The sequence below is a fragment of the Lepidochelys kempii genome, chromosome 4 (genome assembly GCF_965140285.1).
Source record: "Lepidochelys kempii isolate rLepKem1 chromosome 4, rLepKem1.hap1, whole genome shotgun sequence".
NCBI lineage: Eukaryota > Metazoa > Chordata > Testudines > Cheloniidae > Lepidochelys > Lepidochelys kempii.
In genome coordinates, this window is record NC_136383.1 from 82,605,203 (window position 1) to 82,624,911 (window position 19,709).

Below are 19,709 nucleotides of genomic sequence, written 5' to 3' on the forward strand. Positions count from 1 at the left end.
TGCTTCCTGTTCGGTCTGGAACTGTTCCCTTGATGCTGGAGACATCAGTTCCTCATTGGATTGTGGACCTAGGCTTTGTCCCTCTGGAAGCGATATAGAGGATGGAGCTGTTTCTGTTGACTGTGAACCGCTCTCCGCTGGTGCACTATGTTGGGATTCAGGCTCCGGCTGAGCCTCTTGGGTAGGGTTATCGGCTGCTGCCAGTTCAGGTTCAGTGGGGCCCTCGGGTGTTGAGGTTGCAAGTACTGGATTCAGTGCTGACACGGGGTCTGGTGTTGGTTGTTCGGCTGGTTCCGGTTCTGGGACTGGTTCCGTCTGGGTCTCTGGGACTGGATCCACTACGGCTGTTGCAGACATAGGCCTGGGGTCTGGGTCCATCACCTCTGACCAGGTCCTGATAGAAGTTTCCGGAACAGAGCTAGGCCTCATGGCTTGTTTAGCCTGGCTGCGGGTGACCGTTCCCACCCTCTTGGCCTGCTTCACATGATTGGCCAAGTCTTCCCCCAACAGCATGGGGATGGGATAATCATCATAGACTGCAAAAGTCCACGTTCCTGACCAGCCCTTGTACTGGACAGGCAACTTGGCTGTAGGCAAATTGAAAGAGTTGGACTTAAAGGGTTGAATCGTCACTTGGATCTCTGGGTTGATTAAATTGGGGTCCACTAAGGAAGCATGGATAGCTGACACTTGTGCTCCGGTGTCCCTCCACGCGGTGACCTTCTTCCCGCCCACACTCACAGTTTCCCTCCGCTCCAAGGGTATCTGGGAGGTATCTGGGCCTGTGGACCTCTGGTGTGATTCCGGTGCAATGAACTGTAATCTGTTGGGGTTCTTGGGGCAGTTGGCCTTTACATGCCCCAGCTCGTTACATTTAAAACATCGTCCAGCTGACGGGTCACTGGGGCGAGGAGGGTTGTTGGAGAACGGGGTGGTGGGACGATAAGGGGTCTGGAGGGTTCTTTGGGAGGTAGGTGGGGCTTTGGGCGGCCCCCGGTAATAGGGTGTGGCCTGGGGTGGTCCCTTCTGGTCTCCGCTCCAACTGCGACCAGTTTTCTTCTTCTCTGCTACCTCCACCCATCTGGCTCCAATCTCTCCTGCCTCAATTACAGTTTTGGGTTTCCCATCTAGGATGTATCTTTCTATTTCCTCAGGAACACCCTCTAAGAATTGTTCCATTTGCATTAGGAAGGGCAAATTTACTGGAGAGTCAACACTTGCTCCTGATATCCAGGCATCCCAATGTTTCACAATGTGGTAGGCATGTCGGGTAAATGACATGTCTGGTTTCCACCTTAGGGCTCTGAACCTCTGACGAAACTGCTCGGGTGTTATCCCCATTCTGACTCTCGCCTTGGATTTAAACAGTTCATACTTGTTCATATGTTCTTTAGGCATTTCAGCTGCCACCTCAGCTAAGGGTCCACTGAGCTGCGGCCTCAGCTCTACCATGTATTGGTCAGTAGAGATGTTGTACCCAAGGCAGGCCCTTTCGAAGTTTTCTAAGAAGGCCTCAGTATCATCACCTGCCTTGTAGGTGGGGAACTTTCTGGGATGGGAAGTGGTACCTGGAGAAGGATTGCTAGGGTTTGTTGGTATATTCTGCTGGGCCTTTATCCTCTCCATCTCCTCCACATGCTTCCTCTCTTTTTCCTTCTCCTCCTCCACATGCTTCCTTGCCTTCATTTCCCTCTTGTGGGCAGCCTCCTGTACCTCCTTCTCCAGCCGCATGAGTTCTATCTGTCTTTCATGTTCCCTTTGTTTTTCCTCAGCTTGAAATTTGGCTAATTCCAGCTGTAGTCGAGCTGAGGATTTGGTCATTCTAACCTCTCTGTTTTTAACTAACTTTACACCCGAGGTTTAGAAATAAACAAACAAAACATGGCTGTAAAATTTTGCTGTGCTGGAATAGAATACCTATTCTCTGATAGTGACTGTCAGCCTACAGAAAAAGACAATTCCCTTGTCTCTGCTCTGGGCCCAAATTAAAGCAAAAAACCTCCAACTACTTGGAAACCTGCTTACCCAGCCCAAAGAAAAAGCAAATGGGTAGAACACACACCCCCTATTTACTTTTAGGAAGAAAAGAAAAAAAAAAACTCTGGGTTGGAAGACTGTGAATTTCCCTGCAGGAGTTAAGTACCCTGCTTCCAGGAAAAGAAAACCTGCAATTCACAAAGATAATCCCCTTTTGTCTCTGCTTGGCCACAAAGCAGAGAAAAACCAAGCTGCTTTCAGTTTCAACTGCTTTCTGGACTTCCTTTCCAAAGGAAAAAAAAATTTCTTTTTAAAATCTGTATTTCTAGTTCAAAAAATCTCAACTGGATCTCAAAATGATTTCAGGTTAATCCCACCACTATGCCACCATGTCAAGGTTCCTCCCCCACTCTGAACTCTAGGGTACAGATGTGGGGACCTGCATGAAAAAAACCTCCTAAGCTTATCTTTACCAGCTTAGGTCAAAACTTCCCCAAGGTACAAAATATTCCCCCCGTTGTCCTTGGACTGGCCGCTACCACCACCAAACTAATACTGGTTACTGGGGAAGAGCTGTTTGGATGCGTCTTTCCCCCCAAAATACTTCCCAAAACCCTGCACCCCACTTCCTGGACAAGGTTTGGTAAAAAGCCTCACCAATTTGCCTAGGTGACTACAGACCCAGACCCTTGGATCTTAAGAACAATGAACAATCCTCCCAACACTTGCACCCCTCCCCCTTTCCTGGGAAATGTTGGATAAAAAGCCTCACCAATTTGCATAGGTGACCACAGACCCAAACCCTTGGATCTGAGAACAATGAAAAAGCATTCAGTTTTTACAAGAAGACTTTTAATAAAAAATAGAAGTAAATAGAAATAAAGAAATCCCCCCTGTAAAACCAGGATGGTAGATATCTTACAGGGTAATTAGATTCAAAAACATAGAGAACCCCTCTAGGTAAAACCTTAAGTTACAAAAAAGATGCACAGACAGAAATAGTTATTCTATTCAGCACAATTATTTTCTCAGCCATTTAAAGAAATCATAATCTAACACATACCTAGCTAGATTACTTACTAAAAGTTCTAAGACTCCATTCCTGGTCTATCCCCGGCCAAGACGACTACAGACAGACACAGACCCTTTGTTTCTCTCCCTCCTCCCAGCTTTTGAAAGTATCTTGTCTCCTCATTGGTCATTTTGGTCAGGTGCCAGCGAGGTTACCTTTAGCTTCTTAACCCTTTACAGGTGAGAGGAGCTTTCCCCTGGCCAGGAGGGATTTCAAAGGGGTTTACCCTTCCCTTTATATTTATGACACTTGCATTCTAGTACTTCTCAAGTGCTGAATTTACCTCAAGTTAACTGCACTTCTGACCCCTTTGTGGCCTCCTTGAAGGCACCCAACTTAGGTCATGGCCAGAGGTCTGAGACCTTTCTGGGGGCAGGATTCTCCGGTTTTCTTCCTCCAGACCAGGGACTTAGACTGCAGGCTCCTGCAATTCAGTGTGATTATCTCACTAGATCTGACTTCAGTGCAGTACCTGCAGTCCTGTTCTCTCTCAGGATTAACCGGTGACCAGTCAGCTCTCATAAAGCAAAGTACTATTTATTCAGAACAAACACATTTTGGAGAAAACATCCTAAACCCAATAAACAGTTTATATTCATGTTTAGCTTACCAGGCAGTCACCCATATTCTACAAAGAGACCTTTCAAGGATTAAAGTGCTTCAGGCCTGCAACAGGGTAGCTACCACCCAGCAGGGATGCTGGAACAATTTTTCCAGTGGGGGTGCTGAGAGTCATTGAAACAAACTGTAAACCCTGTATACGATGGAAACCACTTCAAGCCAGAGGGTGGGACAGCTCCCCAGCACCCTTAGTTCCAGTTCCTATCCCACCCAAGCACCCCCTCATGGCCAGGGTGCCTCTACTATGCCCTGCTTGTTTCCCCCTTCTTCAGGGCTCTATCAACAAAATCCATTCAGTTCCGCTCGTCCACTCAAAGCCTTTCTTGCAATCTGGTTTCTTTATTAATACAAAGTTCCAAACACAAAAACAAATCTTCCACCCAGACTTCCAACCAGATACACATAACACCTATAAAGTTGATACAATAGTCTTTGAATATTCCACATTTCCAAAGCATCTGTCTCAACTTCCACACGTGCATAACTTTATTTCTGATAAAGTCTTGATGAGCAAAGTCACCTATCTAAGTATTTGCAGAATTTATGAAGTTTCCTTTCCTTTATTTTTATAGACAGTGCTAGTGGTGCGTCGTCTGATACTTCCCATTGGAAGACGCTGTTTAAACTTGTGCAAAACTTTATCTACCTTTAATCATTTGGGCTATTTTCCCTGCCAGGTGTTGGAGTCTGGAGTCTCAATGTTTTTCAAAAGTTTCAGCAAAAACGTTTTAGCCATTTCTGAGAATGAGATTAGGAAATAATACACTGTTTTGCCCAAGTAAAAATAAATAAATAAAAGAAAATCATATAGTCATTTTCTTGAGAATGTCTGGCACTCCCATCCTTTGGACCAGACACTGTAAATTTGGCTGGGGAGGCTGCCCTGGTGTCAGGTATATATGCTTTGCCATCCCTGTAGAAGAAAAAAAAACATATTTGGCTAAATTAGAAACATTTGGAAAATCTCAGCAGAGGGGTGCAGGGAGAAGGGAGAAGAGACAGAAAGAGTAGGCAGGAAAAAGAAGGGAGTAGATTGGCGTAAAGACCTGAGGAAGGAGATTGGAACTGGGGAAGACTGAAATCAAATGAGGACCTAAGCCTTGCCAGTCCTCTACTGTCATCAAACAGCTGTGAAACTCCCTAGCAAAGTTTGTGTTCCATCACTGTCTAGTGGCTGGTCCACACAAAGGATGGTGACCTACAACTGCTATGATTTATTTCATTAGCACAAGCAGCAGAGGTCTGTGCTGTGGCTCTAAAGATTCCAGCCCTGCTGATGAGCCATGTGTGTGTCAATATGATGCTGGGTGATGGAATTTCCATTTTTTTCAGTTTGCTTTTTTAAAACCAAGGAAATTAGATTTAAAAGAAAAAATACTCTATATTAGAAGAACATTAATGTTGCCAAGTTAATCATTTAAAAGTTAGGAACTGTCACAATTAAAGTTGCCTTAGCAAACTTAATTCAACCCCCTGTTTGTATGCGTTATGCTACAGTCCTTAATTACCTGCCATGGAGGGCTGGGACTTGCAGGATCCTTACTTCATTCAGTGTACAAGATGCACTGTGCTCTGTGGATGATTCAGTATTATGTAGAGAAGGAGCCTTTTGGTTCCAGGACCCCCTTCTTATTTGTTGAAGAAGTTGGAAGTAATGTAGCCAGTACGACAGGAGCTTGAAGGAAGGAAAAAAGGTGGTGTCCGGATTAAGGTAGTTGAGTGTAGCCCTGGAGAAATGGATTCTGTCTCTGCCTCTGCCACAGAGGTCTCATGTAATATTAGGTAAATTTCTTATCCCAGATTTTCACAGGTAGCCACCAAGTGTGTGATGTTCATGTTCTGGATGACCATATTGTGTTCCTGGGGTCTGATTTGCAGAAGTGCTAAGCACTCGCAGCTGCAACTGAAGTGAATGGGGACTGTGGTTTGAACATATTAAGTTCTATAAAATGCTTACTATGCTGAAAAATCATGTCCTAGGCATCTCAAATTGGGCAACCCAAATTAATGGACACTTTTTTACCTTAATCTTTCTCTCTCTCCATTTCCATAAAAGGGGAATACTACCTCCTCTCATCAAAAGAGCATTGTAAACATAAATTTAGTTATGTTTGAGAAGCATCAGTAATGTGTAATGATGAGCACCACAGAAAAGCCCATGAGGAAATGAATAATTCTGTCTTCAGAGCAGGACTTGAACAGTTTGCTGCACACAAGGCATGGAGGCCAAAGAGTGAAGAAAATATTGACTAGCCTCTCATTCAGTGAGCACTGTGCTCCCTTTGCACTGAATGAAGCAGGAGTTCAGTGGGAAAAAAATAGCATGTAATTAAAGATGGTATTATAAAGCATATGTAAAAAGGTTCCTAAATTTTAATGCTCAACTTTGCAACTCAAAAGTTCTTTTTACATAGTTTTGTTTGCTATTTTTATAACACATGAGAAATATTGAGAATTCCTTTAAAGATTTGCATTGTACTTCATGGTAGTCCTTAACAGTTCTGCAGCCATTGCAGAACACTAGAAAATTACATATTTAGCCAACAAACAGCCATTGCATGTATGTAGCACTTTTGATTGGAGTTAGTATAGTGCATGTACAATAGCCACCATTTAAAGCACCTGGTCCTCAGTGGATGTAAATTGATGATGTCACTGAACTCAGTAGAGCTATTCTGATTTGCAGCAGCTGAGGATGTGGCCCGAAGTATGGTCCATTAGAAAATAGTGACTACTTGCATGGCCCACAGAAATATTTCATAAATCTTGCATGGGGTTCAAATTAAAATAATTGAAAAGCTCACATGAGATTTTACTCAAGCCCCATCAGAGCCCAATATTCCATGTTCTGCTATCATTTTCCCACCCTTTTATAATTTGCATTCTCTTGTGATGATTGTAAGTCATTGGCATTAGAAGAATAGGTTGAACTTATAACAACTGCAAAGGAGAGAATGCATTTGCTAGTGAAAGGTGTGTCTTTTTCAGGGGGTGACCAGTTTCTGAGTATCCAAAGCTGTCTCATGTAGCATATGTTTGTGATGCAGAAAACTCTTCTCAGGTAGCCACCAAGACATCTATGATCAAACGCATTGCTCTGCTAAACAGAGCATACTATAGATCAGCGGTTCTCAAATTGTGGGTTGGGACCCCAAAGTGGGTTGCAACCCTGTTTTAATGGGGTTGCCAGGGCTAGTGTTAGACTGCTGACTCCAAGGGCTGAAGCCAAAGCACAATTGTTTGGGACCAAAGCCAAAGCCCGAGCCCCACTGCCTGCGGCTGAAGCCCAAAAGCTTCAGCCCTGGGTGGTGGGGCTTAGCCTTCAGCTTCAGCCTTGGGCAGTGGGCCTGAGGCTACAGACTCTCAACCCAGGACTGAAGCCCTTGGGCTTCAGCTTTGGCCCCTGCACCCAGGGCAGCAGGGCTCAAGTAGACTCAGGCTTCAGTCCCCCCACCTGGGATTGTGTCTTAATTTTTGTTTTCAGAAGGTGGTCACGGTGCAATGAAGTTTGAGAACCCCTGCTATAGAGGTTTACCAGATGTTTTATTGGAAGGAATTGCATTGTAGCTAGAAATAAAATGATTCAGTTCTTATCTACTTTATCAAAAATAATATCTACATGCTCTGTGTATAAACTTTTCTTAGTTTCAGGCAAATAAAAAATACTAAATTGGGGAGCCTTCCTGTGAGATGCACAAGAACTGAACCTAGGGAGACTTAGATACTCGGTTTTAATGGAAATTCACTGAGAAGTTAGTGCTATTAGTAAAAGAAATGGCTTGGCTATGTGCTTCTAAACGAAAGGTGTTGTGTATTTGGTTATCATATTAATAGAATCTTGCTGTTGCTATGGCAACTGAGTTAGATTATTAGAGATACTCCCGCCGGTTTTGGCTGGTCTTTGGTTAGTTCAGTGTGTGGCAATAAATGGCTGCTTCTCAAGTTTTACAGCTTTTTGCATCTCAAGTGATTTCTTCTGAAAACTGTTGTCCCCAAGGATACAACCAAAGGAATCTGATATTGAAACATAATTGGAGGCTGGTGCATGAAGTAAATGATGGGGCTGTTCTGCTGTCTCTTCCTAGCTCCATCCTGCAGATTGATCAGGTTTTCAAAGTGATAAACTGGAATGCTGGAGGTGTTTGGGAGTGCTGCATGTTACAGGGGAGAGGTGGGCTGGGTGATAGGTAAGGTTGATGGAGAAGTGGAGGCAAAGGAGTGCCCACTTTGGTTTCTCCTTAGTGCGATTTTGAAACACAATACAATACAGAGCAAAGCGGGACAAATGGTATTTAACCATCTACAACACTTTTACTGTTTTTTCATCATCATGGTGTTTTTTGCCTTTCATATCCTCCAACTCTGTCTCCTCTTCTATCTCCCACTACTCTCTTCCTGCCACCCACATGTTTAGTTTCATGCAAAATAGCAATTCACACGGACTCACACCCTCATTTACTAATTCATCCCATTCCCACCATACACAACCATTCACTCACACTCAGCTCTGTCAACCTCACCCTACCGTCTCCTGGCTTGGAACTTTCAAGGCATCTCAACTGACCTGAAGTCAACATTCACTGCTCAGAGATCCCCTTCTACCAGTTCCTTCTTCTACAAACTCAAAACTTCTCTGACTGAAAATGTCCTCTTTTAGCTCAAAAACTTTCTTCTCATACACTGAGAATTCTTGCTACTCATTTCCACCCTCTACTTTTCAGACACAGAAATTTCTCCTGTCCTCAAGGGTCAGAAGACATTTCCTCAAGCTCAGAAATAGAACTGTTCAAAACATTTTCCCTCTCTACACCTCCCCCATTCTCCCCACCAACATAATGACTTAAAATATGTAAAAATGTGTTGTATTCAAAATGTTTCAGTTTTCCACTGTAAACTGAAACAGGAAAAAGTTTTGTTTAAAAAAAAACAGAATAAAAAAAGTGTTTTCACTGACATACAAAATATTCAGCTGGAAATTTTTAAATAGGATTTTTCCCCTTTCTTTCAAAGATTTGTCCATGAAAAATACAATTTTCTGCCAAATCTACAGAGAATCTTTCCCTTTTCCATTCTATCTCCTGGCCCTCATCACCTAAACACCCCTTATTTATTGCTTGATTTGGAGAATAAAGATCAGCAAGCAGCAAAAAGCATGTACAGGAAATGCCACAGCTTGCCTCTGTGGCTAAATCTACACTTTGAGCTAGGTGTGTGATTCCCAGCTCACACACACATATATATGGAATTCAGACACAATTTTTACCACTAAAAGAATAAAACAAATCTTGCTTAAACCCTGTACAAATACTTGAACTCCTGTTATAATAGACATCAAATCTATTTCTATCCCTCACTTAAATTTAAGTAGGAAAAATATTTATTTAAAAAATAAAAATAAAAACTTGCTTTACATTGCTGAAATTCTATTTATGACAAACTAATGCAATGTGTATATCACGTGGAATGTCAAAACAAACTGCACCACAATTTTGCCTTAAAAGATGCAGATTTTTTCATGGTTATAAAAAGTAAGTTATTTAAAAAAAACTGGATTTTTTAAATTGCTTAAGCACTCTTTTTAGAACTTTAAAACATACCATTCAAATTATTTACGTCAGGATTATTATTGATTTCTGAAAAATATTTAATGGAAAAGCTGCTCACTGCACTAGGTTTTTGATAGAAATAAATCTTAAAAAGAATTTCAAACTAAATGATTAATAATCGTAGGTGAAGCTAAACTTGCATCTTGTTGTCCCACAAAATACCAGAGTCTTTTATTTAATTTATTGATTGATTGCCTACCCAATCCTGTCTGTAACAAAGTACATTTTACCACCTCACACTATTATAGCAGCGGGTCCTGCGGGACCCATGGGATCCCAGTCCCACTGCAGGGCTCTAGTCTAGACTCTACAGTGTGATAAAAGATAAAAACACCATATCACCTGTGGGTGAACAGTTTTCATAAAGCAACACTCTATATCTTGATCTTGCAGTCCTCATCCTCAAAGGAGACCTTTAAAAGATGACCCAAGAAAGCTTAAATTCACTACTCTGCTAGATACCAAAAATCATGGACTGAACAGAGACACTGAATTTATGGCTTATTGCAACAATCTGTAACCCACTAATGAACCCTCACCCCCAGCTGCTTTCCCCCACCACTTTCCTTTCCTCCCTGTGACTGGAAGGGTGCTATCAGGCCACTTCACCTTAAATGGTCCCTTGAAATGAGTTAACTACTTATGCTAAACAATCTATTCCACCTTGTATTTAGCAGTGACATTCTGAATTAGTTTCCCAGACCTGAAGGGCTCTGTGTAAGCTTGAAAGCTTGTCTGTCTCACCAACAGAAGTTGCTCCAATAAAAGATATTACCTCACCCACCTTGTCTCTACAGTGTGACCGACCTCTGAAGAGCTATTAATCAGACTTAGGCCCTGATAACCCCGGTTGTCCCTATGGAGCAAAGAGAACACAAACCCAGATTGCCTTTACAGTTCCATTCTTAACAAATGAATATCTTAGCTCTCAACATTTATTTTTTTAAATTATGTTTTCTACATAAATTAGAATCATGGGACTAGAAAGAAAACAATACAAAAGTTTCCAAGGTCAGAAGCAACTGTCATGAACAGAGAAAATTTCATATTAAAGTAAAATTAACATTTCTGACCATCCTTCTGCTGTGGCATTTTTAGTGCTACGAGATGTGTAGCAAGCTGTCCATTTATTGTAGATTGCAAGGACTTATATTTGCCTGCTTTAATACAATTCAGCCAAAGAATAGCTTATTGTTTGTTATATATCTGAATCTTGCTTCTCATTTAAACCTCTGCATTGCTCTAGAAATGAGGCCCTTTCCTCTACTCCATTTTTTTCTGTTTCTGCTTGTACTTGCTTGCATTGTTTGTTTGAAAAGCCTGTTTAAATTATTAAGATTTTCAAGGAGACAATGTTTTTTTTGTTTGTTTTATTACTAGTTATTTATCTAGTGCTATTAGCATGCACTGAACTTTACAAGAGACAAGGTACGCCATAAAACAGGTAGATGCCAATAGGCTTGCACTCTGACTCAAAAGAGGGTACAATATACTACAATACAAAATAAAACAAAATGCAGGCTGGTGCCCAAGTGGCAAGGTGTTATCATGTGCAGTGCATTAAAATAGAGCCAAAGTACTACTTCAAAAATATTATCAGAATTAAAGGTGCCTTATCAAGGGAATTGTATGCAGTTAAATATATCAAAGTGTTGTGGGACTAAAATCCACATTCAATAAAATTTGCCTAGCTTTTGCAAGGTGCTATTAGGAATATTGTGCATTCTGAGAACCAGTGCTTTTGAAATTTTCAGGACAGAACAATACCAGCGAATTTTACAGCTTATCTAACTATTAGAAAGAAATGGTGTGTGAAGGTTCTGATGTGTTCATCATCCACAGGAGGGAGATTCAGTTTTAAAATTCAATACAATTGAATCAGATCCCATTCCAGTGCCAATAATTTGCATAATTCTTGTGCCTATATCTTCCTAGAATGATAGAAAAACAAAGCCATAAATTGCACCAGAATCTCCTAAACCTAGATCTCCAAAAGCTTTTGACCATCTGACTTTTTTTTCCTCTTTCATATTATTGACTTCCATTGAAATAAAAGTTCTTTGGATCAGATACTACTTGAACTTTTCTTGTATGCCAATGAGCATATTGCAGTGTTGGTACGGTCCCAGGATATTAGAGAGAAAAAGCCAGTGAAGTAACATCTGTTGTTGGCCCAACTTCTGTTGGTGAAAGAGACAAGCTACGCAGAGCTCTTGGTCAGGTCTGGGAAAGGTGAGTACCATATCCTAGACCAGTGGCTCCCCTCCCCACTGACCTTCCTGAATCAAAAAGCTCAAGTTTAATCTGAAAATGGATATTTTGACAAAATTTCATTGACAAAAAAGTTTTAAAGGTCTTGTTTCATTCCAGATTGGAATCAAACCAAATCTGAAAACCTTGGAAGTAGCCACAAAACATAAGTCATCCTTTAACCAGCTCCAGTGGCTGTCCCCTTATTCATCTATGATTCAGGAAAGTGTGATGAAAAGGTAGAGCACTGGCTGGGATATGGAAGATCACAGTTTAAATCTCTGCTGAGTGGTTCAGGGCAAAGTTTTTAAATACCAAATCATTCTCAGTCAGGCAGAATAGGGACGTGAAAGAAGGTTTCAGACATGCTAGGCCAGCCTCAGTCTCTCACCCTAAAAAAAAACCCTTCAGATGAAAACAGTCAACTTTTTCACTGAAACCACAAAATGTTTAGGCTTGGATACAATTTTTGTTTTATCCAAAATATTCCTATCAACCTTAGTATCCACTTTCCTGACCCTGATCTGGCCAGGGACTCAAATGGCCACTTGCTGATTTAGAGCAGCTTTAGGTCTATATGCTCTATACCCAGATATTATGCCAACTGAGGAACTGCAGAGCACCATGAGCTTCACTCCATTCCACCCCAACTGCTAGCTTGTTCCCCTCATACTTTTCCCTGAACTTAAACTTGTGGATGGGTGCATAGGCATGATGTTCAAACGGCTGGCCTAAAACTGGGTATGCCAGGTACTGAATGCTTTCTTTTAAGCCAATAGACTCAATGGCATACATGAAAAGTTCAAGTAGTGTCTGATCCAAAGAACTTTGAAGTCATTTTTCTGAGAGAGAAAAGAAAGTCAAATGCACATATGCTTTTGGAGATAGAGGATTAGGAGATTCTGCTACAATTTATGGTTTTGTTTTATTTTTCTACCATAAGAAGATACATGAACAAGAATAAAGCAGATTACTGGGACTGAAATGGCATCTGATCCAACTGTGTTTAATTTTAAAACTGAATCTCCCTCCTGTGGATGATAAACACATCAGAAGCATCATACACCATTTCATTCTAATAGTTAGAATGTTAGAATCATAGAACTGTAGGGCTGGAAGGGACCTTGAGAAGTCATCAGTCCAGCCACCCTGCGCTATGGTAGGATCAAGTAAACCTAGATCATCCCTGACAGGTGTTAGTCCAGCTGGATTTTAAATGCTTCCAATGATGGGGACTACACAACCTCCCTTGGAAGCCTAGTTCAGAGCTTAACTACCCTTAGAGCTAGAAAGTTTTTCCTAATAGCTAATTTAAATCTCCCTTGCATCTTCCTGATTTATGGTACATCGTGTATGCTGTACAGTGCAGTGCATGCTGACAGCACTATACAAATAACTTGAACAAAAACCATTGTGTACTTGACAGCAGCCAAAATTAAACTAAAATTTTACAGCCCTCAGGAGACTAAATTACTATGTGCCACAAGCAGAAAATATGAGGAGCCAAAATGCACCGGTGCCCAAGGCCCCTGCAATGGCAAGGCATTGATTAAGTATGATTTAGAAGGACTGCTAAACAGAAATGGGGTCCACCTCTCAAGGAAGGGGAAGAGCATATTTGGCTAGATACTGGCTAACCTAGTGAGGAGGGGTTTAAACTAGGTTCGAAGGGGGGCAGGTGACCAAAGCCCACAGGTAAGTCAAAAACATGGAGACTTGGGAGAATGGTCAGAATCTGGGGAGAGCATAGGCTGTTATAGCAGAAATAAGAGAGAGACAAGACAGAACCGTGGTGCGGGGGAGGAATCAAATCAGTATCTTAGACGTCTGTATACTAATGCGAGAAGTATGGGGAATAAGCAGGAATAACTCAAAATGCTAGTAAATAAAAACAACTATGACATAGTTGGCATCATGGAGACTTGGTGGGGTAATATGCATGACTGGAATATTGGTATAGAAAGATACAGTTTTCTCAGGAAGGACAGGCAGGGGAAAAAGGGAGAAGGTGTTGCTTTGTATATCAAAGATATATACACGTGCACTGAGGTTGAGGTAGAAATAAGAGACAGACTTGTTGAAAGTCTCTGGGTAAGGATAAAAGGGGTACAAACAAGGGTGATCTCATGGCTGGAGTCTACTACAGACCACCAAACCAGGAAGAAGGGTGGATGAGGCTTTTTTTAAACAACTAACGAAATCATCCAAAGCACAGGACTTGGTAGTAATGGGGGACTTCCACTACCCAGACATCTGTTGGGAAAATAACACAGCAATGCACAGATTATCCAACAAACTCTTGGAACGTATTAGAGACAGTTTTTTTTTTATTTCAGAAGGTAGAGAGGCTATTCTAGATTTGATTTTGACAAATAGGGAGGAACTGGTTGAGAATTTGAAAATGGAAGGCATCTTGGATGAAGGTGATCATGAAATGGTAGAGTTCATGATTCTAAGGAATGGTAGGAGGGAGAACAACACAATAAAGACAATGGATTTCAAGAAGCCAGACTTTAGCAAACTCAGGGAGTTGGTAGGTAAAATTCTATGGGAAGCAAGTTTAAGGGGAAAAAACAATTGAAGACTGTTGGCAGTTTTTCAAAGAGACACTATTACTACCCTGGACATGAAATCCCTAGTTATTCATTTTACTGAATGCAACCTAACCGCCTGTTTCTCTAAATCATGTATTTGGACTATAAACTGTATTATAAACAAAGTTAAAGACTTTATAGCCAGAAGGGACCATTATGATAATCTAATCTGACCTCTTGCCATAGAACTCTGTCCAATAATTTTTCCATCAAGCCCCTCATATAAGACCATGTGTACCTGATTATTTGCCATGAATATGGAATTATTTAACATAGAGCTGAGGTATGCACAGGTACCATGAATGGGCATAGGTTCCTCTATAACTGGAAGAAGAATAGTTGACTTGAAATGATAAATTTGCAAACAACTGTCTAGCTCAGGTAAAGAGCTTGATAAAGAGATAAATCTATTCTTTTTTTGGTGTCAGTGGTTTTGCTGACAATGAAAAAATGGTCCAATATTGCCAAAAAGAAGACATCCCTGAGGAAACAGATTTGTAGATGTTGACATATGATTTGAGGAATTTGATAGTGATGAGGCAGCTGGTGGACATAAGCCCACATATGGTCCTCGGTTTCAAATCAGTCCAGCCCCCGCTATAGGAATGAAAAGAAATGGAGTGGGAAGTGATAGAGATAATTCAGCGTACCATTGCTGCAAGGTCACAGTCTGCAGTTATGTGCTTAAGCAGCTGTCAGAACTGAGTGCTTCTTTTTAAGGACTCTGAAGTAATCTCCAGTGTGACACAGTCCCAGGACTTCCTTTCCAAGTTCGGTTGTATCATAATTGGTAAAGGCAGTCTTGAATCCAAAGCAGGAGTTGGGAACCGTTAGGCTGCCAGCATCATTGCCATGAGATGAGAAGAGATGCCTTTTCCACCCTGAAAAGTCTCTCTTACTATCCCTGAGCCCAAAGAATAAACAGTGTGAACGTAACTCATTCAAAGTACACTAAACACAAGTTGGGCTGATCTAACACCCATTTTGTGTGTCTGCAATACATGTTATGTAATGGCGGACAGCAACAAAGCCTGAGGAACAATTGCTTAAAAAAAAAAAAACACTATAAACCAAGGTGAAGACTAACCATTTAAAAAGAAATAAAAGGTAAAGGAAAATCATCCTTCAAATTGCATTCTAGCACAAGGGGAAAAAAATGATGTCTGGTTAAAGGCAAGTTGTCGAGAAATCTGCCAACAACTGGGAAAAAAATCCAAACAAACCTGAACAGAGGGAGAATGGGCCATAAGTAGTGGTGAGCTGGAGTTGGTTCCCACCGGTTTGCTAGAACCGGTTGTTAAATTTAGAAGCCCTTTTAGAACCGGTTGTTCTGCGAGGGACAACTGGTTCTAAAAGGGCTTCTAAATTTAACCGGCCAAAAGTGGCACCTTAGGTGCTGACTTTATGGGTGCTCCAGGGCTGGAGCACCCAAGGGGAAAATTTGGTGGGTGCAGAGCACCCACCGGCAGCTCCCCGCCCCACCCCACCCCTGGCCCCAGCTCACCTCCGCTCCGCCTCCTCCCCTGAACACGCCGCCCCGCTCTGCTTCTCCGCTCCCGCAGGCTTCCCGCGAATCAGCTGTTTGCACGGTAAGTCGGGGCAGGCTGAGAAGCAGGCGGTGGCTTCGCACTCAGGCCCAGGGAGGTGGAGGTGAGCTGGGACGGGGGACGCGAGGAGGGCCTCCCACGCCGCAGCAGGTAACCCCGGGTGGCGGGGGGGCAGGGGAACTGCTCCTTGCCCCAGCTCACCTCCGCCACTCTCGGCCTGAGTGTGAAGCCTCTGCCTGCTTCTCAGCCCTCCTCGTCTTCCCGCCGAACAGCTGATTCACGGGAAGCGGGGGGTGGGGGGCGCAGAGGAGCAGAGTGGGGAGGCGCGTTCAGGGGTGGAGGCAACATGTTCAGTGGAGGTGAGCTGCGGCCAGGCATGGGGCGGGGAGCTGCCAGTGAGTGCTCTGCACCCATCAAATTTTCCCCATGGGTGCTCCAGCCCCGGAGCACCCACAAAGTCGGCGCCTAAGGTGCCATTTTTGATGTGATCAGTGGGGGGAGCGGCTGCTCCCCCTGCTTCCCCCCTAGCTATGCTACTCCGCCCCTAGGAACCAGAGGGACCTGCCAGATGCTTCCTGGGAGCTGCCCCAGGTAAGCACCGTCGGGACTCCCCACCTCGTCCCCCAGCAGGTCCCTCTGGCTCTTAGGGGTAGGGTAAGCACCCACTATGGTGGTCCACGAGACCCTCCTGCCTCGTTCTGGGGGCAGTCAGGGGACAGGGTAGGGAGGTGGATGGGGCAGGGGTCCGGGGGGGGCATGAAGGAACGCGGGGGGTTGGATGGGGCAGGAGTCCCGGGGGTGGCGGTGGGCAATGACCCCCTCGTGAAGTGAAGAGGGAACCAGTTGTTAAGATTTTGGCAGCTCATCACTGGCCATAAGCCTCTTCTTGACTTCAGTCTTCATGCCAGCATGCACATGTGCTGAGATCCCAGTTGTAATTGCAAGACTGGTGACCTGTTGAGAGATTTTTATGAAGGAAAACAAAAATATCTAGCTGTATTGCAAAACATAATAATAAAGAGGCTGTTTTCCCAAGTTTGGCATAAATCCAAACTTCGTACAAGTGAACACATGTTTTAGTCTCACCTTAATGCAAACGTTCACTGAGCCCTTCTAAGGAGGATAGTTCTGAAAAGTCAATTATTAATGAGTTGTAATGGATCTTATGTGCCTGAAAACTCTACATATTTAATTTAGTTTTACCTTCCTAATCCATCTTGCTTCACTGGAAAAAGGATAAACTAGATGACCTACAAAGTTATTTCCATCTGTAATTTCTATAAATCTATGTTCTTCATGCTGAGGAAAACTAAAGGGATTAAGCACAAAGCAGGTCTTAAAATATACAGGACCATATGAATCAATTGAGCTAGTAGGATTATTTTTTAGAATACAAATTATTTACTTTTTTATCATGAGCTGAGAGGTCTACGAAGAAAAATAGCCATGCATTATTCTTCCTTAAGAGAAAATCATCTTTAAGATCATTTTGTAAGTTGACAAATTTACTGTTTCGAAGCAATGAAACAATTTCAGGAGGCATTCTGGGCTATGAAAATATATAAAGATCATTTGAAAGTCTTTCCAGCCTTACCCAATAAAAATACTCAAGTCTATAATTTACAGTATCTAGCTAATGTTTTTTTTTTTTCTTCAGCAAATGTCATTCTGTGGTGAAGCACATTTTTCAGCTTACGTGTCATGTTGACTGTAAAATTGTTTTAACAACAATAGTTTTAAATCTATGACTTAATTTCCCCCATCTACAGTGAATGTATACTCCAATATTACCCAAGCAACTTAAATATTCGTCTACATTTTCTTAGGAGTTTCACTACTTCGTGGAAGAACAATAGAATGGGAACTCCAATGTCTGTCAATCTTAGGCCCTGACTCTGCAAAAGGTCATCCCCTCAAGGAAATATCCACCTGTGCAGAGTCCAACACACAGCCTTTGGAGAGATTCCATCTGCAGCTCTTTAAGGAGGGACACACCCCATACAAAGTGACCCTCTTCCTGACACAGCACAGTAGCCAGTCCTCGGAAAGCCTAGATATATTCAAGACCCATTTGAGAAAGAATCTTTCTCTCTCTCTCTCTCTCTCCTGCTTGAGGAGACAAGTGGATGAGGTTTGGCAGGCCATTGGAAAGGGCACAGCAGCTTTTCCCAAGAGTAAAAAAAATGAGCAATGTGGAATATTTAATACTCAGAGGAAGTTGCATTATAGATTAATAGATTCATAGATATTAAGGTCAGAAGGCACCACTATGATCACTTAGTCTGACCACCTGCATAATGCAGGCCATGGAGTCTCACCCACCCACTGCAATAAACCTCTCACCTATGTCTGAGTTATTGAAGTCCTCAAATCATGGTTTAAAGACTTCAAGGAGCAGAGAATCCTCCAGCAAGTGACCTGTGCCCCATGCCACAGAAGAAGGCGAAAAACCTCCAGGGCCTCTTCCAATCTGCCCTGAAGGAAAATTCCTCCATTAGTAAACTGCTAAACCCATTTAAAACCAGAATTTAAGGGCATGTGTACACTGCAACCCTATGTTAGGTCGACTTACAGCCACTACAATAGTGTCCACACTGCCCTCTTTCTGTCGGTAGTGTGCGTCCTCATCAGAAGCACTTTCACCAACTGAAAAGGGGCAGTGTGAGGGGCAGAGAGCCAGGGATCTCAGCTCTGTGCAGCTTGCCACTGGCAACCTAGCTGGCCCCAGGGCTCTCTGCTCCCCACTCCCAGCTGGGAGCGGGGAAGAGGGAACAGCTGCCTGGGTTTCTCACCTTCCTGCTCCAAGCTGAGAGCTGGGGGTCAGCCACCCAGTCTTCTCAGCTCCCTGAGCAGGAAGCTTCTGGGCAGCAGCTTGGCTAAGAGTGGGGAGCCCGGGGCAGCTGGACTGTAGCTGCCCAACTTTCTGGTCATTTTCAGGGCTTCATAGCCATGAAATTGACAAGACAGCCAACAGCTGCTGTAAGGAACACAGTGTCTACACAGACACTGCATCGCCCTAACTACACCAACATAAGCCCTACGCCTCTTGTGGAGGTAGAGTTATTATGTCCATGTTGTAGGGCACTTAACATCGGCGGGACAAGGCTGCAGTGTGCACACTGACATAATTAGGTCAACATAAGGTACCTTATATTGACCTAACTGTGTAGTATAGACAAGGCCTAAGACAGTTCTCTCAATTCTTAAACAACAGAATCTAATTTTGAGAAATCCAGCAATGAAACCATGTTATTATAGTGAAATATTGGCTTCTATAAGCTATATATCACTGGGAATCCATAAGATCTTGTCACAGCTCTTAAAAGCCTTATAAATACAAAGCAATGATATCTCAAAATATTTAATACTTGCTGAAGAGAGTACCATGAGAAGAGGGTATTACATTTTCTTTTATATGATAAATCTAGGATTTCAACCACTGCTCCTCTGTTACAGTGGAGTTAAAGAGACCAAAATCTGGAAATGAGGTGTTTAGTGAAAGAATTGGAAAAAGCTTGAAAAATGTTCAGTGACAAGCTACCATACAATGTATATATTGCTTTTCCTAGAAACTTCTTTGCTTGGCAGAAGGAATAAAGAATTAAAGTTTTAATAGATACTGATAATCCTAGCATACCTTTGTAGTTAGTCAATGAACATTCAGATTTCATCACACTTTTACAAGAACTTTAAAGACACAAGATTTGCTGTATCTGAGTTTAGGACTATGCATGAGGAGACAGGTAAAAGAAGCATGAATCTGAAAAATCACAGATAATCATGGGGGAGGGGGAATTAAAGGTTTGTCTAGTGGGTAAAGCACAGTATTGAGAGTCAGATGATCTGGGATCCACTCCTTAACCTTAAACAAGTCACTTAACTGCTCTGTTTCCATTGTAGAACAGAAACAAAAAAAACAAAACAAAACAAAAATGCTGTAGATGACACAAAGAGAGTGAGAAACTGGTTTTATATCCCAGATTATGGATTAGCCTGGTATAGAGAGTTTATGTACCTAGAGTTTATGTACCTGGCTCCAGCT